Source organism: Budorcas taxicolor, chromosome 24 (assembly GCF_023091745.1).
Source record: "Budorcas taxicolor isolate Tak-1 chromosome 24, Takin1.1, whole genome shotgun sequence".
In the NCBI taxonomy this organism is placed as follows: domain Eukaryota; kingdom Metazoa; phylum Chordata; class Mammalia; order Artiodactyla; family Bovidae; genus Budorcas; species Budorcas taxicolor.
Window position 1 is genome coordinate 40,392,506 of NC_068933.1, and position 24,189 is coordinate 40,416,694.

Below are 24,189 nucleotides of genomic sequence, written 5' to 3' on the forward strand. Positions count from 1 at the left end.
GAACTGGAAATGGAACAACAGACTGGTTTCAAATTGGGAAAGGAGTAAATCAGTGATGTATATTGTCACCTTGCTTATTTAACTTCTATGCAGAGTAGATTATATGAAATGCTGGGCTGGATGAAGCACAAGCTGGAATCAAGATTGCCAGGAGAAATATCAATAACCTCAGATATGCAGATGACACCACCCTTATGGCAGAAAATGAAGAAGAACTAAAGAGCCTCTAGATGAAAGTGAAAGAAGGGAGTGAAAAAGTTGGCTTAAAGCTCAACATTCAGAAAATTAAGACTATGGCATCCAGTCTCATCACTTCATGCAAATAGATGGGGAAACAATGGAAACAGTGAGAGACTTTATTTTGGGGGGCCCCAAAATCACTGCAGATGGTGACTGCAGCCATGAAATTAAAAGATGCTTGCTCCTTTGAAGAAAAGCTATGACCAACCTAGAAAGCAGAGACATTACTTTGCCAACAAAAGTCCATCTAGTTAAGGCTATGTGTTTTCCAGTAGTCACGTTCAGATGTGAGAGTTGGACTATTAAAAAAAGCTGAATGCCGAAGAATTGATGCTTTTGAACTGTGGTGTTGGAGAAGACTCTTGAGAGTCCCTTGGACGGCAAGGAGATCCAACCAGTCCATCCTAAAGGAAATCAGTCCTGGGTGTTCATTGGAAGGACTGATGCTGAAGCTGAAACTCCAATACTTTGGCCACCTGATGCGAAGAACTGACTCATTTGAAAAGACCCTGATGCTGGGAAAGACTGAAGGCAGGAGGAGAAGGGGATAACATAAGATGAGATGGTTGGACAGCATCACTGACTTGATGGACAAGAGCAAGCTCAGAGAGTCAGTGATGGACAAGGAAGCCTGCCGTGCTGCGGTCCATGGGGTCACAAAGAGTCAGACATGACTGAGCAGCTGAACTGCACACACACAGACACAAACACACAGTAATTAATGAAACAATAGACACACCTATGGAACCAGAGAAACCAGAAACAGACACAGGTGAGACACAACCCTCAATTGCTACAGGACATTTTAAAAATAAGGTATTTTAGAGAACCAGATGGCAGAGGAGTAGCCGGTCGTGGAGTTCATCTCTCTCCACAGATACATCAGGAATACACCCTCTGACACAAAAAGTGCAAGCAGAGCACCAGCTGAGAGTAGACAGGAGTGCCTGACCAGCGTTAAAGAATATATAGACCCACGCAAAACTCGGCAGGACGAAGGAACTTGGGGGAAAAAACAAGAGTGTTAGTAGGACTGGACCTGCCCTCGGCGGTAGGGGAACCGAGGCAGGGGTCTGACCCCCACATTGGGGCGATTGTCTGAGTCAGAGAAGAAACATTTGAGGCTGAGAGTGAAACAGGTGATCTGTGGCAGCCTAAATGGAATGAGAATCAGACAGCCCTTGCCGCAGCCATACATACCCCAGAGAGGGACGCAGGTACCCCTGACAGATGCAGCAGCTGGGAGCTGGAGTTTAGGGATTGTGGAGCAATCCCAGGGCAAGGGCTGCTGTTGACTGTGGAGAGATGGACCGAGGGGATGTGAGGGAGGAGACTGTGGTGGGAAATGCCTGTGGAGGAAAGCCAGGCAGCCTTGGAAGCAAGGCAATACTGCTGAGTCACACGTAGGGGGTGGAGCCATCACCATAGCTTCTCTCTCCCCACACGCCAGCATTGGCAGCTGAACAATAGAGAGGCTGGCCCATCAAATGCTTGAGGCGCTGAATTACAGAGCAGGACCCCACCCACGGTGCTCCTTTAAGTCCCTGACATGCTGATCTACAGAGTAGAACCCCAGCCAGGGGGGCCCCCTCTCTGTGCCTGATGCACCGAACAACAGAGAAGGACCCCAGGCAAGGGAGGCCTCTAAGTGCCTGAACAGGCAGAGCTACGGAGAAGACTGGCCAAAGAGGCCTTCTGATCGCCAGCTACATGAGGCTCGAAAAAAGACTACTGCTGCTGCTGCTGCTAAGTCGCGTCGGTCGTGTCCGACTCTGTGCGACCCCATAGACAGCAACCCACCAGGCTCCACCGTCCCTGGGATTCTCCAGGCAAGAGCACTGGAGTGGGCTGCCATTTGCTCCTCCAGTGAATGAAAGTGAAACGTGAAAGTGAAGTCGCTCAGTCGTGTCAGACTCCCAGCAACCCCATGGACTGCAGCCTACCAGGCTCCTCCTTCCATGGGATTTCCCAGGCGAGAGTACTGGAGTGGGCTGCCATTGCCTTCTCCGCGAAAAAAGACGGAGAGGGCCGTAACTCCCGGCGTTGAGGCAGTCCGTGTTCCTGCACACTTGATGCTGCCAGGGTCCCCATAAGCCAAGCAGCTGCGCCAGCTTCATGCTCAACCCTCACTGGGGCAGAGCTGCCACGGCAAAAAAAGTCTTGCGTCTATGCACGCAGGGCGGCTTTGGTCATGTCCAACTCTGTGTGCCCCCGTAGGCTGTGGCCTGCCAGGCTTCTCTGTCAGAGAGGGGGTTCTCCAGGCAAGAATACTGGAACATATTGGCCCATACTGGTTGCCATACCCTTCTAGAGCACAGTATTTCCTGCTGCCCTAGCTGCCAACCCCCCTGAGTACCTGGTGCTGCCAGAACCCCTGTGACCCAAGCAGCTGCACCACCTCCACACCCGGCCCTCACTCGGCAAGCCCAAGTCCTCCAGGGCAGCCCCAGGAGCAAACCCCAGTGGATGACCCACATGCAGAGATGGGAAGAAAACCACAATTGTAACCCAGGGGCAGCGTGGCTAAGGGAAAAGACCCAAAACCTTCCCACCAGCTGTACAAGCTGCAGATTAAATCCACAGGATCAACTTGCCAGACTGTCTATGGAATACGTAAAAGGGCATCGAGAGCTCCCACAAAAGAATATGCACTAGTTCTGATAGCTGTGGACAACACACAGGAGGAGGACCAGATTCGAATCTGAGCTGCCCCCGCAGCAGATCCAGAGACTGGCACAGTGTTGGAGGGCATCCTAGGGAGGTGAGGTGGACTGACTTCCAGCAAGGGAAAGGACTCTGACAGCAGTGACTCAAGAAAAACACTTATTCTTATGTTTTGACGTGTTCTGTAGATTCTTTTGGATTTTCTTCTTTTTTCCTCCCCCGCCACTGCCCCCCCTTGCTGTAGTTGTCAATTTTATTGGCACTATGAAATCTAATTAAGCTTTCGAGCTGTTTTTTTCTCAGTCACATTTTTTTATTGTTGTTATAAACCTCTGCCTCTGTGTTGGGCTTTTGCAGTTTGGTGGAGTTTCCCTTTTTCTTTTTTCCTTTTCTCTTTAAAAAAATTTTATACCTGTTATATTTTTTCTACATTTTTTCCTTGGTTTGCTTTTCCTACTGTTCTTTCCCCCTTGCAATTAATGTTTAATGTATACAAACCTTCTTTATCTACCTCTATCTAACTTTACATATCTACTCTTTCTTTCCTTCTTTCCCTTCCTCTCATATATTTGTCAGTTTTCTTTTCATTGCTTTATTCCCCAGCTGGCACCTTGTTTGAGTTTTATTTTCCAGTTTGTGCTTTAGTTAGTTTTGTTCTGGTAGATATAATTTTTGGCTTCCTTCGTTCGCTGGGTCAATCTATTGTATGCTATTTTTGTTGGACTGTTTGGATTTTGCTTCTGGGTGAATATGCATATGTTTATACTCAGTCACACTTTTTAGTGTTGTTATAAACCTCTGCCTCTACGTTGGGCTTTTACAGTTCTGTGGAGTTTTCTGTTTTTCTTTCTTCCATTTTTTTTTCTTTTCTCTTTTTCATAATTTTAATATTTTAAACCTATTATATTCTTCCACATTTATTCCTTTGTTTGCCTTCCCTACTGTCCTTTTCCCCTTGCAGCTAATCTTTAATGTGCATAAATCTTCATCTACCTCTATTTAACTTTGCATATCTAGTCTTTCTTTCTTTCTTTTCTTCTCAACATATCTGTTAGTTTCGTTTTCATTGCTTTATTCCCCACTTGGCACCTTGCTCTAGTTTTGTTTTCAACTGGTAAATATAATTTTTGATTTCTTTTGTTCGCTGGGTCAATCTACTGTATTTTTGTTGGACTGTTTTGACTTTGCTCATGGGTGGGTGTGTGTATGTGTGTGTGTGTGTGTGTGTAGATTCCATTATTTTACTCATTATTTGCCTGATTTTCTAACTGCCATTTGTCTGGGGTTAATCTTTGGCTTCTCATTTCTGGATATTGTTTTAATCTCACTTAATGCCATAGCAAGCCACTGGTGGAATCCTCATTCCTGACCAGGGATCAAGCCCTGAGCCCTTGGAGTGGGAGCACTGCCTCCAAGACCCGAGACGACCAGAGAACTGACCCCAGGGAGGATCAAATAGTGAGAGCGCACACAAAGGAAACCACTGGAATACAAACACTGAATACCCAGCATCACCCAACCACCAGTAGCACTCTGCAGGATGCCTCATCTGAACAGCAAACAAAACGAAAATACAAACCCAACCATTAGCAGACAGGATTACCACCTCACTCAGCCTTGCCCATCAGAGGAAAAACAAACAAAGACACAAAAACTCAGCACAAATCTCACCCTATAGGAAGCTCACACAAACCACTAGACCAACCTTAGGAGGGCGGCAACCAAAAGGAAGAAAAAATTCAACCCTGAAGCCTGGGAAAAGAAGACCTCAAAAACAATAAGTTAAAAAAAAAATAATGAGAAGGCAGAGAAATACTACACAAATGAAGGAACAAACTAGAAACACAGAAGTCCAAATAAATGAAGAGGAAATAGGCAAGCTACCTGAAAAGGAATTCAGAATAATGATAGTGAAGATAATCAGAAACCTTGAAAACAAAATGGAGAAAATACAAGAATCAATTAAGAAAGATCTAGAAAAATTAGAGAATAAACATACAGAGACAAACAACACAATTACTGAAATTAAAAATACTCTAGAATTAATCAATAGCGGACTATCTGAAGCAGAAGAACTAATCAGTGAGCTGGAAGATAAAGTGGTGGAAATAATTTCTGAAGAGCAGAATAAAGTAAAAAGAATGGAAAAAACTGGGGATAGTCTCAGAGACTTCTGGGGCAATACCAAATGCACCAACTTTCGAATTATAGGGGTCCCAGTAGAAGAAGAGAAAAAGAAAGAGTATGAGAAAATTTTGGAAGAGATTATAGTTGAAAATTTCCAATTTCCCTGATATGGAAAAGGAAATAGTCAATCAAGTCCAAGAGGCACAAAGAGTCCCATACAGGATAAACCCAAGGAGAAACACACCACGACACACTATTCAAATTAACAAAGACTAAACACAAAGAAAGAATATTAAAAGCAGCAAGGGAGAAGCAACAAGAAACATACTAGGGAAACCTTATCTGCTTAACAGCTGATCTTTCAGCAGAAACTCTGCAGGCCAGAAGGGAATGGCAGGATATATTTAAAGTACTGAAAGGGGAAAATCTACAACCAAGATTACTGTGCCTGGCAAGGATCTCATTCAAAATTGATGGAGAAATAAACTTTTCAGAAAGGCAGAAATTAAGGGAATTCATTACCACCAAACCAGCTTTACAACAAATGTTAAAGGGACTTATATAGTCAAGAAATACAAGAGAAGAAAAAAGATATACAAAATCAACCCCAAACAATAAAATGGCAACCAAAAGGAATATATATATATATAATTACTTTAAATATAAATGGATTAAATGCTCCAACCAAAAGACACTGACTGGCTGAATGGATACGAAAACAAGACCCATATATATGCTGTCTATAAGAAACCCACTTCAGACCTAAAGACACATATAGACTGAAAGTGAGAGGATGGAAAAATATATTCTATGCAAATGGGAAGCAAAAGAAAGCTGGAGTAGCAATCCCCATATCAGACAAAATACATGTTAAGGCCTATAAATAGACTTTAATATAAATAAAGAAGACTACAAGAGATAAGGAAGGACACTACAGAATGATCAAGGGATCAATCCAAGAGGAAGACATAACAATTGTAAATATCTACACACCCAACACAGGAGCACCTCAATACATATGACAGTGACACAATAATAGTAGGAGAATTTAACACCCCACTCACACCAATGGACAGATCATCAAAACAGAAATTAATAATGAAACACAAGTCTTAAATGATACATTACATGAGAAGGATCTCATTGATCCTTCAGGACATTCTACCCAAATGCAGAACACACCTTCTTCTCAAGTGCATATGGAACATTCTCCAGGACAGGAACATTCTTCACTCTCCAACATTTGCCAGGCTCACATCTTGGGTCACAAATCAAACCTCAGTAAATGTAATAAAACTGAAATTATATCAAGCATCTTCTCTGACCACAATACTATGAGATTAGATATCAATTACAAGAAAAAAAAAAACTGTAGGAAACACAAACACATGGAGATCAAACAACACGTTTCCTAATAACCAACAGGTCACTGAAGAAATCAAAAGGGAAACCAAAAAATTTCTAGAAACAAATGACAATGAAAACACAACTCAAAACCTAGGATGCAGTGAAAGCAGCTCTAAGAGAGAAGTTCACAGCAATACAATCCTACCTCAAGAAACAAGACAAAATCGAAGAGACAACCTAACTTTACACCTAAAAGAAACTGGAAAAAGAAGAAGAACAACAACAACAAAAATTAGAGGAAGGAAAGAAATCATAAAGATCTGAGCAGAAATAAATGAAAAAGAAATGAACAAAACAATAGTAAAGATTAATAAAACTAAATGCTGGTTCTTTGAGAAGATAAACAAAATTGACAAACCTTTAGCCAGACTTATCAAGAAAAGAAGAGAGAAGAATCAAATCAACAAAATTAAAATGAAAAAGGAGAGGTTACAACAGACAATGCAGAAATACAAAGGGTTACAAGAGGCTCTTATGAACAACTATATGGCAATAAAGTGGACAACCTGGAAGAAATGGACAGATTCTTAGAAAAGTTCAATCTTTCAAGACTGAACCAGGAAGAAGTAGAAATTATGAACAACCCAATTACAAGCACTGAAATTGAAGCTGTGATCAAAAATCTCCCAGAAAAATAAAAACCCATGGCCAGATGGCTTCACAGGTGAAATCTATCAAACATTTAGAGATGCGCTAATGACTATCCTTCTAAAGCTCTTTCAAAAAACTGCAGAGCAAGGAACACTTCCAAACTCATTCTATGAGGCCACCATCACCCTGATAGCAAAACCAGACAAAGACAACAGGAAAACTACAGGCCAATATCACTGATGAACATAGATGCAAAAATTCTCAACAAAATTTTAGCAAACAGAATTCAGCAACACATCAAAAAGCTCATACACCATGATCAAATTGGGTTTATTCCAGGGATACAAGGATTCTTCAATACATGGAAATCAATCAATGACATGGAAATCAATCAATGTGATACATGATATTAACAAATTGAAAGATAAAAACCATATGATAATCTTAATAGATTCAGGAAAAGCCTTTGACAAAATTCAGCCCCCATTTATGATTAAAACTCTCCAAAAAATGGGCATAGAAACATAGTAAAGGTCATATATGACCAGCCTACAGCAAACATTATTCTCAGTATTGAAAAACTGAAAGCATTTCCCCTAAGATCAGGAATAAGACAAGGATGTCCACTTTCACCCATATTATTCAACATAGTTCTGGAAGTCCTAGCTACAGCAATCAGAGAAGAAAAAGAAATAAAAGGAATCCAGATCGGAGAAGAAGTAAAGCTCCCACTGTTTGCAGATGACATGATACTGTACACAGAAAACTCTAAAGATAGTATCAAAAAATTAGTAGAGCTAATCAGTGAATTTAGCAAAGTTGCAGGATACAAAATGAATACCCAGAAATCACTTGCATTTCTATATACTAACAATGAAAAATCATAAAGAGAAATTAAGCAATCAGTCCCATTCACCAACAAAAAGAATAAAATATCTAGGAATAAACTTACCTAAGGAGACAAAAGAACTGTACACAGAAAATTATAAGACATTAATGAAAGAAATCAAAGGCAACATAAACAGATGGAGAGATATTACACTTCCTGGGTAGGAAGAATCAATATTGTGAAAGTGACTATACCATCAAATGTAATCTACAGATTTGATGCAATCCCTATCAAATTACCAACAGCATTTTTCACAGAACTAGAACAAAAAATTTCACAATTCATATGGAAACACAAAAGACCTCAAATAGCCAAAGCAGTCTTGAGAAAGAAGAATGGAGCTGGAGGAATCAACCTTCCTGACTTCAGATTATACTACAAAGCCACAGTCATCAAGACAGTATGGTATTGGCACAAAAACAGAAATGTAGATCAATGGAACAAGACAGAAACCCAGAAATGAACCCATGCACCTATGGGCACCTTATTTTTGACAAAGGAGGCAAGACTAGACAATATACAAGAGGCGAAGATAGCCTCTTCATTAAGCGGTGGTGGGAAAACTGGACGGCTACACGTAAAAGAATGAAACTAGAACACTTCCTAACACCATACACAGAGATAAACTCAAAATGGATTAAAGACCAAATGTAAGACCAGAAACTATAAAACTCTTAAGAGGAAAACATAGGCAGAACACTAGATGACATAAATCAAGGCAAGATCCTCTACGACCCACTTCCTAGAGTAATGGAAACGAAAAGTAAATAAGTGGGACCTGATTAAAATTAGACCCAGCAATTGAATCCAGGTCTCCTGCACCGCAGACAGATTCTTTATCATCGGAGCCTCCAGGGAAGCCTTTTATAATGGCAAAGAAGCAATAAAATAAGTACTTCCATTCACCAGTGAGAGCAATGCAAATTTATCTACCTTATCCGGAAAGCATTTTATAAGTGTGAAAGCGGCTCCTTTTTTGACTTAGTGATTCAGTGGTTCCATTTCTATGAAGCCATCCTAAAGGAACAGTCAATATAAACACAACTATGATTATCTTTATTGTTTATGAAATATCAAAAATATAAATATTTTATGCCCACAAAAAGGAATGGTTAGAATATTATGCAGACATTTTTTTAAAAAAATCATAATTTCAAAGAATACTCAATGATGGGAAACATTCTTGCTTAGAAAATTGCTGATTTAAGTATGATTCTAATTTAGAAGAAGGAATACATTAACAAGTATGTGTACATTTTAGAAAGCTGGAATATTTTGTGAGTGATTTGTCTTCTACTTTATGCTTTTTCTCTATCATCCAAATTTTTAACAGTTGGACATGTTATAATTATTTAATCAAAAAGAAATAAAGGTTAAATTCAACTCTCTAAGGATCATGAAGCATGATTTTAATTGGTTTAAGTAACTTTCATATTTGTGCAAAAGCCAAGTGTTCTAAACTTGAAACTTTCTGTACTTTGTGCCCCTATTAAGATCTTTCTCCGACATATCAAAATATTGTACACAAATGATAAAATCTGTCAGACTTGTAAAACTGCCTAGGAAGCAATGCTGTATAAAAAATCTCACATATGCAAATAATTGCTAAAATTTTCACTTTTTTACATTTAATCTAAAACATTTAAAATACTATCTACATAAGTGAATAAGGGGCCTTATTTAAGAATCATTCAGCCTCTTGAAAAAAGGGAAAAATATTATAGCATGGAGTGTTTCTTGCTTCATAGAAGCGAAAAGTAGCCACCGTGGAGTTAACATAGGAAGTATTTTAATGATTGACTTGTTAAAAGCCTTATCAGTGTTGCTTAAAAATGGATTAAATTAAGTTTAGCATCAGTTGTTATAGATGTGTTTCTGAAGTGACTTCTGTTCTTGTTGTGTATTAAATTAATTCTTTCGATCTCAAAGACCCAGATTTGCTACATCTAGACAGTATCATCTGGCTATCTCTTAGAAGAGGCTAACACCCGCATGTCTCACATGCATGTTACACCATTTCAGTGAGTCACCATCGAAAAGCCTGGATTTTGACTGCTAAGTCATTTCAACAAAATTATTGTGATCTGATAGTTCTTACAATACAGATATCTAGCCCCATTTTCTCTACAACCATCCAGAGATAGGGGATTGCATTTTCCTCAGTAGGAATGAATCGTCTCAAACACCAATCACTTTAACAGGCACCTGTACGTAATCTCACAGTTGAGTCCTCTGATCTCAATGGGAAGCCATATTTGACACCTGACCTGGAAATCTGCCCGGTGGTAGAGCTGACTTTAATGGCACTCGATGGAAACGTCCCAAGTCTCTGCTCACTCATCTGCTCTTTTTGTAGATTTTCCTTGAGAGAATTCCCAAAGCTGATTTTTCAACTTAATGAATCATTAAAGACATAACAGGACCTGAACACTGTGAGCAAACATCTGAAAGGACCCTGAGGGCCAGATCTGAGTGGCAGGGACACTGAGCCAGCTCCCCCAGTGCTAAGAAGGGGGGCACACCCCAGATCAGCTTCCAGCGGGACCACTGGCCTCACCTCATCACCCTTCCCCACACACAGAGGGATACGCAGCTTCCCTGGGGCTTTATGGTTTCCAGGCATTGGGAAGGTGGCTTTCCAAGACCACTCTGAACAGCTGCTACCCCCAAGTCAGGTCTCCCTGGTCAGCTTGGGCGATGACCCCCCGACTGAGAAGCCTGCTCATCAGCTTCCCCCGGGAAAGGAAGCACAACAGGGAAGAACATTCTGCATCTGGAACAGAACTGTGACCCACAGCACCTCGGGGTGGGCGAGGGAGCTCAGGGTCCCGCGTGCCCCTCCTCTTGTTCTCCCTCTCACCGCAAGGCGACGGTGGGGGACGTTGTGGAATTCATCTTGAAACACGGTGCAGCACACGAGGCAGCTCACAAGGGCCTTGCCCGGCATCACCGTGTGTCGTGAGCTGCTTTCCACACACACTCGTCAGTTTGATGGTCTACAAGGTGGCCACGCTGAAGTGGGTTTTAAAGGATGAATAGGAGTTGGGGATAGAGCAGATTGGAGGCATGGATTTGAAAGTAGGAAGAGTGAGTCATTCAGAGGAAAATTTCATATAAAAGCCTAATGAACAAAACAGTTTGGTGAGTGCCTGGACCTACAGGCAACTGAGTATTGATGAAAGGTGAAATATGAGAAAGTAGCAGATGACAAGAGGAGAGGTGGGTGGGGATCTGGTGGAAAGGGCCTTGAGCATCAGCGCAGAAGTAAGGTTTCGTCCTGGGAGACAGTGTTCTTCAGACTGGGGGCTACTAACCACCTAAGAACCCAGAATCTTTGTGGCACTTAGAACCAGTATTTTCCTTTTGATTCTATCGGTGACAAATTACACCCTCTGGAAACCGTTTAAGCAGGGGGAAACAGGCCAACGTAATACTTGTATGGCCCATTTAGGCCCCAAATCGTCATATAATGGTATAAAAACGAAGGTTTCATAGGAGTTTGAAAAAGAGACGTGTGTTAGAACCTGTCTCAGGTAATAGAATCAAGCCAAGCTCGAAAGGACCTCACTAGAAGGCAAACCAATACCAATTTATGTAGCAAGAGACAATTCAATATTCAGTAAAAACCATGTGTCACGGCAATTTAATGTTAAGTTAGATTTTATTGGAATTACAGTTCTGCATTCACTCTGGTTTGGTTTTAGAGTTGCACAGGAGAATATATCTAGGTTTACAATTGTATGTATTAAGGTAATATATGATAACATCCACCAGGGCGGGGGTAGCAAGGAGAGCCTCAGCATAGCATCAAATTCTAATTCTACTACCTTCCTGCCATTTGGCGCTGCCACTGAAACTCAGTCTGCTTGTCCAAGTTCCTAACATTCCAGGTCACCGTGAGGACTAAATGAGTTCGTGCTGAAGTGCTTGGCACAAAACAGAAATCGCTCACACAGATGCTGTGTGGCCGTTGTTCTTTTTCCTGGGACCCATAACTTACTCAAGCTGATGAAAGGCATCTGTAGGTGGGTGAACCACCCTAAGAAGTTGTCATGCTGTAGATAGATATGGGTATTACTGAAAACTCTTTTTGTCAAATTGATTTGATGAAATCTCTTTTCATGATTTTCAGTGGAGAGGAGAGATTTACTATCTATGTAGATCGACGAGGGAACGGCAGTGATTGGGAACACAAAGTGCAGTTCCTGGACCAACACTGCTTGTGGACTTGTCAGAAATATCAATTCTAAGATCCCTGAATCCAAAACTCTGGATGGAGGAGCCAGCCACTGAGTTTTCATGAGCCCCTCAAATAATGCTGCGGCACTGGACAAGAGTAGATGAACTCTGGTACAGGGTCAGATAGTAAATAGTTTAGGTTTTCCAGGTTACACATGCGTGTGCACGCTAAGTTCTCTCTCTTAGTCTCCTGGCATCGGCAGGCGGGGTCTCCAGTCGTGTCCAACTCTGTGCGACCCCATAGATGGCAGCCCACCAGGCTCACCCATCCCTGGGATTCTCCAGGCAAGAACACTGGAGGGGGATGCCATTTCCTTCTCCAATGCATTAAGGTGAAAAGTGAAAGTGAAAGTGAAGTCGTGTCCGACTCTTCGCGACCCCATGGACTGCAGCCCACCAGGCTCCTCCATCCATGGGATTTTCCAGGCGAGAGGACTGGAGTGGGGTGCCATTGCCTTCTCCCCTTGCAGGCTAGATGGTGCCTTTTAAAACACATTTCAAAAGAGCATGGGGGTATTCCAATAAATCTTCATTTCTAAAACCATGTACCTGCTGAATTTGGCCAACTGGCCTTAGTTTGTGGACCCCCTTGCAAGACACTGATGGCAGTGGCTGAGACAGTAAATGAGAAGGAACATTGCTGAAGGGCAAACTAAGTCTGGGTTTGAGATGGTGAGTGGTGAGGAGTAAGGACCAATGTGCAGCTGAAGACCTGGTCTGGAGCGTGAAGGAAACAGCTTTTACAGATTTAAAAGACAGGGGTGGGGGCTTCCCTGATGGTCCAGTGGGGAGGTGGCACCAGAAATCTGCCTTGCAATGCAAGGGACACAGGTTTGATTCCTGGTCCAGGAAGATCCCACATGCGGCAGGGCGACGAAGCGCATGCGCTACAGGTACTGGGGCCCTGAGCCACAACTACGGAAGCTGGTGCGCCTAGAGCCTATGCAGCGAGAGAAGCCACTGCGAGGAGACCGGCACAGAGCGCCAAGGAGCAGCCCCTTCTCAGCAACTAGAGGAAGCCCAGATGCAGCCACGAAGATCTAGTGCCACCAAAAATCTAATAAAAAACCAGGTATTTTAAAAAAGAGACTGGGTGGGGCACTTATTTAAAAGGTGGGTGCAAAGGACAACTGCCCCCGGGGCACATGGGCAGATGCCACGGACGACGGCCTCCAGAGGACCTCCAGCCCCGACAGGAGGAAGAGAAAGCTCCAGGGAGGAGGAGGGCCTGATGTCAGAGGAGGTGGCGGTGCTGGGTGGCCCCAGCCTCCCCAGCAGCGCGAACATTGCGAGCGGCCGTCGCGCCTGCGGGCATCGCCTGTGTGCTCACAGGGGCGTGCGGCGGATGGGGCAGCGGTAACTGCAGAGTGATGCAGTGAAAGGAGGAGAGGACAGCAAATGCGTGGAATGTGCTCACCTTCCTGAGAGAGGGCAGAAACATCCAGGAGCAGAGACGAACGAAGAGAACAGGAGAGAGAGGGGCACTTGAAGGTCGCGGCCCCCGAGGAAGGGGGAGGGTGGCACCAGGAGCCTGGGGGAGGGGCGGCTGAAACAGGAAGGGGGCACCCCTCCCCCACACCTGCAGGGAGGAGGGAGACAGAGATCTCGGGATGGGCAAGACGTTCAGCATCTTTATTTTTGATAACTTCAGTTTTATCAACAAGTTCGGTTTGGTTCAGCCACTCAGTCGTGTCTGACGCTTTGCGACCCCATGGACTGCAGCACACCAGGCCTCCCTGTTCATCACTAACTCCCGGAGTTTACTCAAACTCAGGTCCATTGAGTTGGTGATGCCATCCAGCCATCTCATCCTCTGTCATCCCCTTCTCCTCCTGCCTTCAATCTTTCCCACCATCAGGGCCTTTTCAAATGAGTCAGCTCTTCGCATCAGTTCTTCCAATGAACACCCAGGACTGATCTCGTTTAGGATGGACTTGTTGGATCTCCTTGCAGTCCAAGGAACTCTCCAGAGCCTTCTGCAACACCACAGTTCAAAAGCATCAATTCTTTGGCTTTCTTTATAGTTTATCAACAAAGTGGGAAGTAAAGCTATCAAGTAGGATTAGAAAGGTATTCTATGTCTGTGGGTCTATCTCTGTTACCAAAGGAGAAAGGAGGGGGGAGGGATAAATTGAAAATTTGGAATGAACAGATACACACTACAATATATAGATAGATAAACAACAAGGACCTACTATATGCCACAGGGAACTATGCTCAATATTCTATAATAACCTATATGGGAAAGAATACATACATATAGACACATGCATACATATATGTACGTGTAACTGAATCACTTTGATGTACACCTGAAACCTACACAACACTGTAAATCAACTATACTTCAAAAAAAAAGAAAAAAGTATTAGGCTGGGGACATGAGGAATGTGGGGAAGACAATAAAGCTGCAGTTCTTTAAAAATGAATCAAACATATTGCCAATTCAGAGTGTTTCCCCAATTCAGTGTTTCCCCATTAGTGTGAATTAGTGGTGCTCCCTAATGACACTGGATTCATGAAGGGGTGACGCGCAGGAAGATTCTGCCCCCTCATTTCTATTCCGGCTTTCACTTCTGAATGCTTTTTTTCACCTAACCCAAGTTACGCTGACATGATCTTTGACATCCCACCGAGAAGCGTTCATTTTAACTGGCAGGCAAATGATATTACACTCTGAAGGCCCATCATGCTAAATGACCATTAAACCACTCCACTTAAGAACTGCCTCTCAAGACGGACGCCAAGCGCTTCACACAGTATCACTGCTTAACGCTCAGCATTTTATAGATAGGGAGATGTCATCAAAGATCTCAATGAGTTCCTCTGGTTGTAAACAAAACATCTGTGGCTGGTTAGCTGAGTTGGCTCTTCCATGAAGTGAAATGACCAAAGCATTAGGTGGAAACCCTGTAAAGCTCTCTTCATGTGGCTCTGTTGAGCCATTTACCGCAGCCCCCCTGAAATGAGACGCCCCACAAAGGAGGCTCAGATTCGGAGAGGGTGTGGTGGCCACCGCCCCATCCACCAGCCTCCTCTCTCCTTATTCAGCGCGGCCCTTCCCGTGTGGGTGGCTCTTCACCTTCCCAGACAGCTGCCTCTGTTCCTTTCCTCACTTCTTCCTCCCACCAGGGTTATTCTGTTGCCATGCGATCCCTCTCTGCTGCGGCCTTTGTACTCCAGTTTCACCTAGTAGCTTTCTCAGCTCATCCCAGCCTTTATGAGTCTCCCTAGAGCTTAATGCACACCCTTGGAAACTCTGTTCCATGGTTTGCGCTCATCCACTCAGTCGTGTCCGACTTCTCTTTGCTCATAATGTGTGTACCCTGCAGTGTCCAGAGCCTGTTGTGACCTGTGATATCACAACAGCTTCAAGGCAGAAGCAGACAAGCAAATCAAGATGCCTTTATTAAGCCAGACATCCAAGAGACTTGCAAAAATGTAGGAAAATGCTATACTTCTTACCAGTCATTGCCTGTCATTTTTCATACAAAATTTTATTTGTGGTGCCATATAATAGGCTTATACTCTCAATAAAGCGACAGTCACATGTCTCTAACATATGCCTTTTGGTTTTTGGTTTCTAATATGGTAAATATCAGTAGCTATAACTCTCATGCAAAAGAGGGCTTCTCTGATAGCTCAGCTGGTAAAGAATCCGCCTGCAACGCAGATTCGATTCCTGGGGTGGGAAGATCCGCTGGAGAAGAGATAGGCTACCCACTCCAGTATTCTGGCCTGGAGAATCCCACGGACTGCATAGTCCATGAGGTCGCAAAGAGTCGGACATGACTGAGCAACTTTCACTTCTTCATGCAGAAGAGCTCTGTAATCACTTTTAAGGGCTCTTGGATGAGAGCATTTGGGAATCACTGCCCTGTGCTGTGCTTAGTCGCTCAGTCGTGTCTGACCCCTTGTGACCCCACGGACCGTAGCCCGCCAGGCTCCTCTGTCCATGGGATTCTCCAGGCAAGAGGACTGGAGTGGGTTGCCATTTCCTTCCCCATGAGAATCACTTCTCTGTATCAGTGAGGATATGAGATAAACATTTGTCAAAAGTAAGAGATAAATTTGACTGTGAAATCTGGATAAGACATGAAAAATACACCCATGGCAGAGTATGACTGTCTTTTACTGACATCTGGGACGCTGAGCATTTTCCGAAGGATGGCAGTAAGGTCCAGAGAATCCAATCCCTTTCTCATCCAGCCCCTCCACCTGTTAATCCCCCAGGTTAGGGGCGGCAGGGACCAAGAAGGGGACCAGGCTCACACGGTGACCTCTGCTCCAGCAGGTCACTTCAGGAGTGGAGACTCTACACAGCTCCCTTATAATCTCACGCAGATTACTTTCTAAGGCTGTAATAACAAAATAATAGAGAAGACTTGGAACAAATTTAAGGAAACATTATTTAAGCGTTGCTTGCAATTATTTCTTTCATAAAGAATTATTTTTCCAATAATCATGCCCCCGACTTATTTGTGTATTCTTATAGGTGTGTGTAGAGAATAAGGGGTCGAGAGGCACATGGATTTGTTCGTTTCTTACACTTGGGTTTGCCACACCAGGGCACATCCATGTTCAAACGGTCCTCACCAAATGTTTGCAATGAAACCCTTTAATCAAAGAAAAGCAGTAGACGCAGAATATAAAGAACCTTCTGCCACATAACTTGCTGAAGAACAGCCACCAAGTTTACAAATTCCTCCTGCGTGGGTGTTAAGTCACTCAGTCCTGTCCAGCTCTTTGCGACCCCAGGGACTGTAGGCCACCAGGCTCCTCTGTCCATGGGATTCTCCAGGCGAGAACACTGCAGTGGGTTGCCATGCCCTCCACCAGGGGATCTTCCCAACCCAGGGATCGAACCCACATCTGTTACCTCTCCTGCACTGACAGCCGGGATTTTTACCATTAGTGCCACCTGGGAAGCCCACAACTCCCTCAAGTCCTGCTAACTAGTTAACGAGCTCAAATAAGACTGCAAAAGGGTGGAAGCAGGTAAAAGGCCACTGGCTGCAAAGGAGATGGCCCAGCTGTGCACAATGGGTCCTGGACACACAGAACCAGCAGGCAGGGGCACACGCTGGGCGTCGGCAGTCTCTGACACTCCTTCCTTCTGCAGGCGCAGTGAGGATGTGTAGTCTGACCTCGGAGGCACTCACTCCCCTGATGGGAGCCCAGCTGCCTTTGAGAGGCCATTGCTGTAACACAAGCAGAATAGGACGTCTCTGCCACGCTCCCGAGTACAAGCTCAGCGGAGATTCTCAGGAGAACTTGTCTGGGTTCTTATCCAAACTGTCATCATCCAGGCCAACTTCAGAGTTCTACCCATTTGTTTTCGTTTGCATTCCCAACCTTTGAGCTGGGAAAAAAGGAAAAAGAGAGAGAGAGAGAGAGAAGGAAGGAAGACAAGAGGAAAGAAGGGAGGGAGAAGGGAAGGGAGGCAGAAGTATTTTATGACAACAGAAAACACAGACTTCAGATTTCAGTGTCATAAATAAAATGTCACTGGGACATGACACATTCACTGACACATTGTCTGGCACTGATCTGGTTCTACAGCAGCAGACCTGAGCATGACAGAGACCACACGACCTGCAGACCTGAAATCACTACCTAGTCCTTTACAGGTCAAAGCACTGCTGACAGCAAGCACCCTCTTGCAACAACACTAGAGAGGACTCTACACGGGGACATCACCAGACGGTCAACGCTGAAATCAGATTGATTGTATTCTTGCAGCCAAAGATGGAGAAGCTCTATCCAGTCAGCAAAAACAAGACCAGGAGCTGACTGTGGCTCAGAGCATGAACTCCTTACTGCCAAATTCAGACTCAAATTGACGAAAGTAGGGAAAACCACTAGACCATTCAGTTCAGTTCAGTTCAGTTGCTCAGTCGTGTCCAACTCTTTGCAACTCCATGAACCACAGCACGCCAGGCCTCCCTGTCCATCACCAACTCCCAGAGTTCACCCAAACCCATGTCCATCAAGTCAGGGATGCCATCCAACCATCTCATCCTCTGTCGTCCCCGTCTCCTCCTGCCCTCAATCTTTCCCAGCATCAGGGTCTTTTCCAATGAGTCAGCTCTTTGCATCAGGTGGCCAAAGTATTGGAGTTTCAGCCTCAGTGTCAGTCCTTCCAATGAACACCCAGGACTGATCTCCTTTAGGATGGACTGGTTGGATCTCCTTGCAGTCCAGGGGAATCTCAAGAGTCTTCTCCAACACCACAGTTCAAAAGCATCAATTCTTCAGTGCTCAGCTTTCTTTATAGTCCAACTCTCACATCCACACAGGACCACCGGAAAAACCATAGCCTTGACTAGACGGACCTTGTTGGCAAAGTAATGTCTCTGCTTTTGAATATGCTGTCTAGCCTTCCAAGGAGTAAGCGTCTTTTAATTTTATTGCTGCAATCGCCATCTGCAGTGATTTTGGACCCCAGAAAAATAAAGCCAGACACTTTTTCCCCTGTTTCCCCATCTATCTGCCATGAAGTGATGGGACTAGATGCCATGATCTTAGTTTTCTGAATGTTGAGCTTTAAGCCAACTTTTTCACTCTCCTCTTTCACTTTCATCAAGAGGCTCTTTAGTTTTTCTTCACTTTCTGCCATAAGGGTGGTATCATTTGCATATCTAGACCATTCATTTATGACCTAAATCAAATCCCTTACGATTATAGAGTGGACGTGAGAAATAGATTCAAGGCACTCTGAAAGAGTGCCTACAGAATATGGACAGAGGTTTGTGACATTGTACAAGAGGCAGTGATCAAGACCATCCTCAAGAAAAAGAAATGCAAAAAGGCAAAATGGCTGTCTGAGGAGGCCTTATGAATAGCTGAGAAAAGAAGAGAAGTGAAAGGCAAAGCAGAAAAGGAAAGATATATCCATTTGAATGCAGAGTTCCAAAGAATAGCAAGGAGAGATAAGAAAGCCTTCCTCAGTGGTCAATGCAAAGAAATAGAGGAAAACATTAGAATGGGAAAGACTAGAGATCTCTTCAAGAAAATTAGAGATACCAAGGGAACATTTCATGCAAAGATGGGCACAATAAAGGCCAGAAATTGTATGGACCTAACAGAAACAGAAGATATTAAGAAAAGGTGGCAAGAATACACAGAAGAACTATAAAAAAAAGATCTTAATGACCCAGATAACCATGATGGTGTGATTACTTGCCTAGAGCCAGACATCCTAGAATCTGAAGTCAAGTGGGCCTTAGAAAGCATCACTACCAAAAACCTAGTGGAGGTGATGGAATTCCAGCTGAGCTATTTCAAATCCTAAAAGATGATGCTGTGAAAGTGCTTCAGTTAACATGCCAGCAAATTTGGAAAACTCAGCAGTGGCCACAGGACTGGAAAAGGTCAGTTTTCATTCCAAACCCCAAAAAAGGCAATGCCAAAGAATGCTCAAACTACTGCACAATGCACTCATGTTACATACCAGCAAAGAAATACTCAGAATTCTCCAAATGAGGCTTCAACAGTACGTGAACTGAGAACTTCCAGATGTTCAAGCTGGATTAAGAAAAGGCAGAGGAATCAGAGATCAAGTTGCCAACATCTATTAGATCATAGAAAAAGAAAGACAGTTCCGGAAAAACATCTACTTTTGCTTTTTGACTACGCCAAAGCCTTTGATTGTGTGGATCACAACAAACTGTGGAAAATTCTTCAAGAGTTGGGGATACCAGACCACCTTACCAGCCTCGTAAAAAATGTGTATGCAGGTCAAGAAGTAACAGTTAGAACCAGACAATGAACAATGGACTGGTTCCAAATTGGGAAAGGAGTATGACAAGGCTGTCACCCTGCTTATTTAACTTCTATGCAGTGTACATCATGCAAAATGCTGGACTGGATGAAACACAAGCTGGAATCAAGATTGCTGGGAGAAATATCAATAACCTCAGATATGCAGATGATACCACCCTTATGGCAGAAAGTGAAGAAGAACCAAAGGGCCTCTTGCTGAAAGTGAAAGAGGAGAGTGGAAAAGCTGGCTTAAATCTCAGCATTAAAAAAACTAAGATCATGGCATCCGGTCCCATCACTTCATGGCAAATAGATGGGGAAACAATGGAAGCAGTGACAGACTTTATTTTCTTGGGCTCCAAAATCACTGCAGATGGTGACTGCAGCCATGAAGTTAAAAGGCACTTGCTCCTTGGAAGAAAAGCTTGGTGACCAACCTAGACACCATGTGAAAAAGCAGAGGCATTACTTTGCCAACAAAGGTCCATCTAGTCAAGGCTATGTTTTTTCCAGTGGTCATGTACGGATGGGAGAGTTGGACCGTAAAGAAAGCTGAGTGCTGAAGAATTGATGCTTTTGAACTGTGGTGTTGGAGAAGACTCTTGAGAGTCCCTTGGACTGCAAGGAGATCCAACCAGTCCATCCTAAAGGAGATTAGTCCTGGGTGTTCATTGGAAGGACTGATGCTGAAGCAGAAACGGCAATACTCTGGCCACCTGATGTGAAGAACTGACTCATTTGAAAAGACCCTGCTGCTAGGAAAGATTGAAGGCGGGAGGAGAAGGGGACGACAGAGGATGAGATGGTTGGATGGCATCACCGACTCAATGGACAAGAGCAAGCTCCACAAGTTGGTGATGGAGAGGGAAGCCTGGCATGCTGCAGTTCATGGGGTGGCAAGAGTTGGACATGACTGAGTGACTGAACTGAAGCCCTTTACAGAAAAAGTTTGCAAACATCTGATCTAAACACTTGAGGCCCCTATCCCCAGGACAAAACACATCAAATTCATGTTTCTGATTTTAATATCTGTACCTTTTTCACCTTGGGAAAATTCAATGATATGGCAAAACATCCTGATATTGGTTAAGTGTAAGATTTTGTAAACTTGAAAGATTCAGAATTCTAAATTCCACTTAGAACAGCCAGAATACAGTGGTTAGGGACCAAATTCCTCTAACATGAGAGACTTGCTCTAGAAGCTTCTATTTGCCTTCTGGGTGGGTGAAGAAAATACAGGATTCCTGAAGTCCTTCCAGTGTTTAACTACAGTAATTCCACTACATACAAATGAGTTCCCTTCCAAGAGCGAGTTTTTAAGTCCCATTAGCCCATAAGTCCAACAAAGCTAGCCTGGGTACCCAGCTAACAAAGTGGCTATATACTACTGCTTTTATGCTTGCTTCTGGACATCCTGGGCTTGAAATAAAGACACTGTACTACTGTGCTGCACACAGTATTGTAAACTACACAAAAACACACCCACTTATAGAGGATGTGTGCGCATGACAATGTACACCAGATGCGTGAACTAACTCATGTGATTGGGTGTGCAATGAACATTTGCATCTTTGAAAGTTTGAAACTTTAAGGTTCATGTGTAGGGGACTTGAAGAGAACTAAGTTTTATTTATGATGCTATTGGGATCCTGCAATAGCAAATAACTTCATGTAGGTAGTCTTAAGCAGCACCATGCAGATAAAGAATTTAAATTTGATTATTCAGAGTTTTTGCCTGCTTCTTCACATATCTTCTTTCCATTCTTGTTGATGTTCAGTCCCTATGTTATGCCCAACTCTTTGCAACCCCATGGCCTGTAGCATGCCAGGCTTCCCTATCCTTTACCATCTCCCAGAGTTTACTCAAACTCATGTCTATTGAGTTGGTGATGCCATCTAACCATCTCATCCTCTATCACCCCCTTCTCCTCCTGCCCTCAAACTTTCCTAGGATCCAGGCCTTTTACAATGAGCTGGCTCTTTGCATCAGGTGGCCCTAAGTACTGGAGCTTCAGTTTCAGCATCAGTCCTTCCAATGAATATTCAGGGTTGACGTCCTCTAGGATTGACTGGTTTTTGACTCCTTGCTGCCCAAGAGGGTCTCAAGAGTCTTCTCCAACACCACAGTTCAAAAGCATCAATTTTTCAGTGCTTGGCCTTCTCTGTGGTCCAGCTCTCACATCCTGGAAAAAAACATAGCTTTGAATAGACAGACCTTTGTCAGCAAAGTGATGTCTCTGCTTTTTAATATGCTATCTAGGTTTGTCATAGCTTTTCTTTCAAGGAGAAAGTGTCTTTCAATTTCATGGTTGCAGGATGTGGATGTTTATCCTTCTCACAATGAAGAGGAACAAACAAGTTCCTTTGCTAAATTTGAAACCACATGGAACAGCTCCACTAAGGCTGTGGCTGTGAAGAGGGAGGAGACAGAGCGAAGGGCTGCAGGCCTCCTGCACGAAGCTTTCTAGGAACTGGTGTGAGCAACGGCTCTCAGGTGGGCAAAAAGTCTACCACTAGGATGGACCTTGACCCGAGAGCATCGATGTCCTGGATAGAAGACTGGATAGAAGTCCTGCTATTGTCCAGATCATAAAGACTCAAAAGAAGAAAAGGAGACATGTTGTGATTTTTGGGGGGTTCTTTGCTTTTTCTCACAAGGAAAAAGCCCTAGGGTCTACTGAGAAATATCTGTAATCACTGCCTGGCCATCTTAGGGAACTTTGACAATGCCTTCCCATCCTAGCTTTTCCTAAAAAAAATAATAATAAAATAAAATAAATCCTAGGTTCCATATTGCCTTTCATTCTAAGAATAGAAATCAGTTTTCTTAATGTTCTTCTGGTAGAAAAGCCAAACAGCTTTCTCTCCGAGATACTCTCAGTGTGAGGTTTAATGATCACAAGTGGACATTCTTGAAATCCAGTGGCATTAGTCCAGAGAAAAGCAATGAGGGCTGCCAGACTTAACAGATGGAAACGCAGGACACCCAGTTAAATCTGGATCTCGGCTAAATAACCAAAATATTTCCAGCACAACTATCTCCCCAGATGTAAGTATATCTGAAGTGAGGCCTGGGCTATGTGGTGGTGTGGTGCTCAGTCGTGTCTGACTCTTTGCGACCCCATGGACTGCAGCCCACCAGGCTCCTCAGTCCACGGACTTTTCTGGGCAAGAACACTGGAGTGGGTTGCCATTTCCTCCCCCAGGGGGTCTTCCTGACCCAGGGATCGAACCTGTGTTGCCTGCAACTCCTGCATTGGCAGACACGTTCTCTCCAGCTGAGCCACCAGGGAAGTCCATGCACGGGCTATGTAAGACGAAAAGCATACTTGTTGATTATCTGAAATTCAAATTTAACTGGGCATTCTGTATTTTTTCTGACAACCCAAGGACAACTTTAATTGAAAATGGTTCTTGGTGGACAAGTAGTGGGGAAAGTTTGGTGACTATGTTGAGGCTACTCCTGGACGGTGACCAAGTTCAGTTCAGACCAGACCCAGACACCTTGAATCTTCATTCCTCCAATCTGTGAAACGTGAGGCAGGGTATGTAAACATTTCATGGGTCTGCACTGAGAAGTAATTAAAAGTAATGACAGTCAGTTATAAGATAAACCTCCTTGATTTTTGACTACCTTAAATTGCTTGCATACGTATCTTACTGATTAATGTAATTAATTTGCAATACGTAGGTGAACTGAGTGGACAAACCTGTTTGGGTGCTTTCAGTTTCATTCTTGGCCATCATCATGAACTATTATGATGAATGTCAGCAACTAAATAATGAGAAGGCATTTTCCCTTCAGGCATGATGTGTTTCCTCAACGTAATAAATCAGTATAAAACTTTATCTTGATACTCACCCACCTCATCATTTCAATGTCAGAAAAAAAAAAAAGGAAAGGGATTCACACCAACTAATCCAATTGCTTTCTCCAGACACAGGCTCCTAAGTGTTGCCCCAGACCATGTCTGACCTCTTGAACTCACAGAGGGGAAATTAAGGCAGACAAACCTAGCCGTGGTTTAAACCATGGTCATGTCACAATGTGCTAAGATTTAATCTCTGAGGTTCCCTAAGGCAAATAAGGTTGAGCAAAATAACCAAGCAAAATAACATGTTGAAGAATGGTCTATTTTTAAAGACTAAAAATGGCCCTAAACACTGAGCATTTAGAAAGAAGAAGCTACAGAAGTTCAGAGTTCTCATATTCCATTACCAAAGCACAAGGACATATGTCCTCATCAGAGGGAGGTGAATTCAATGCA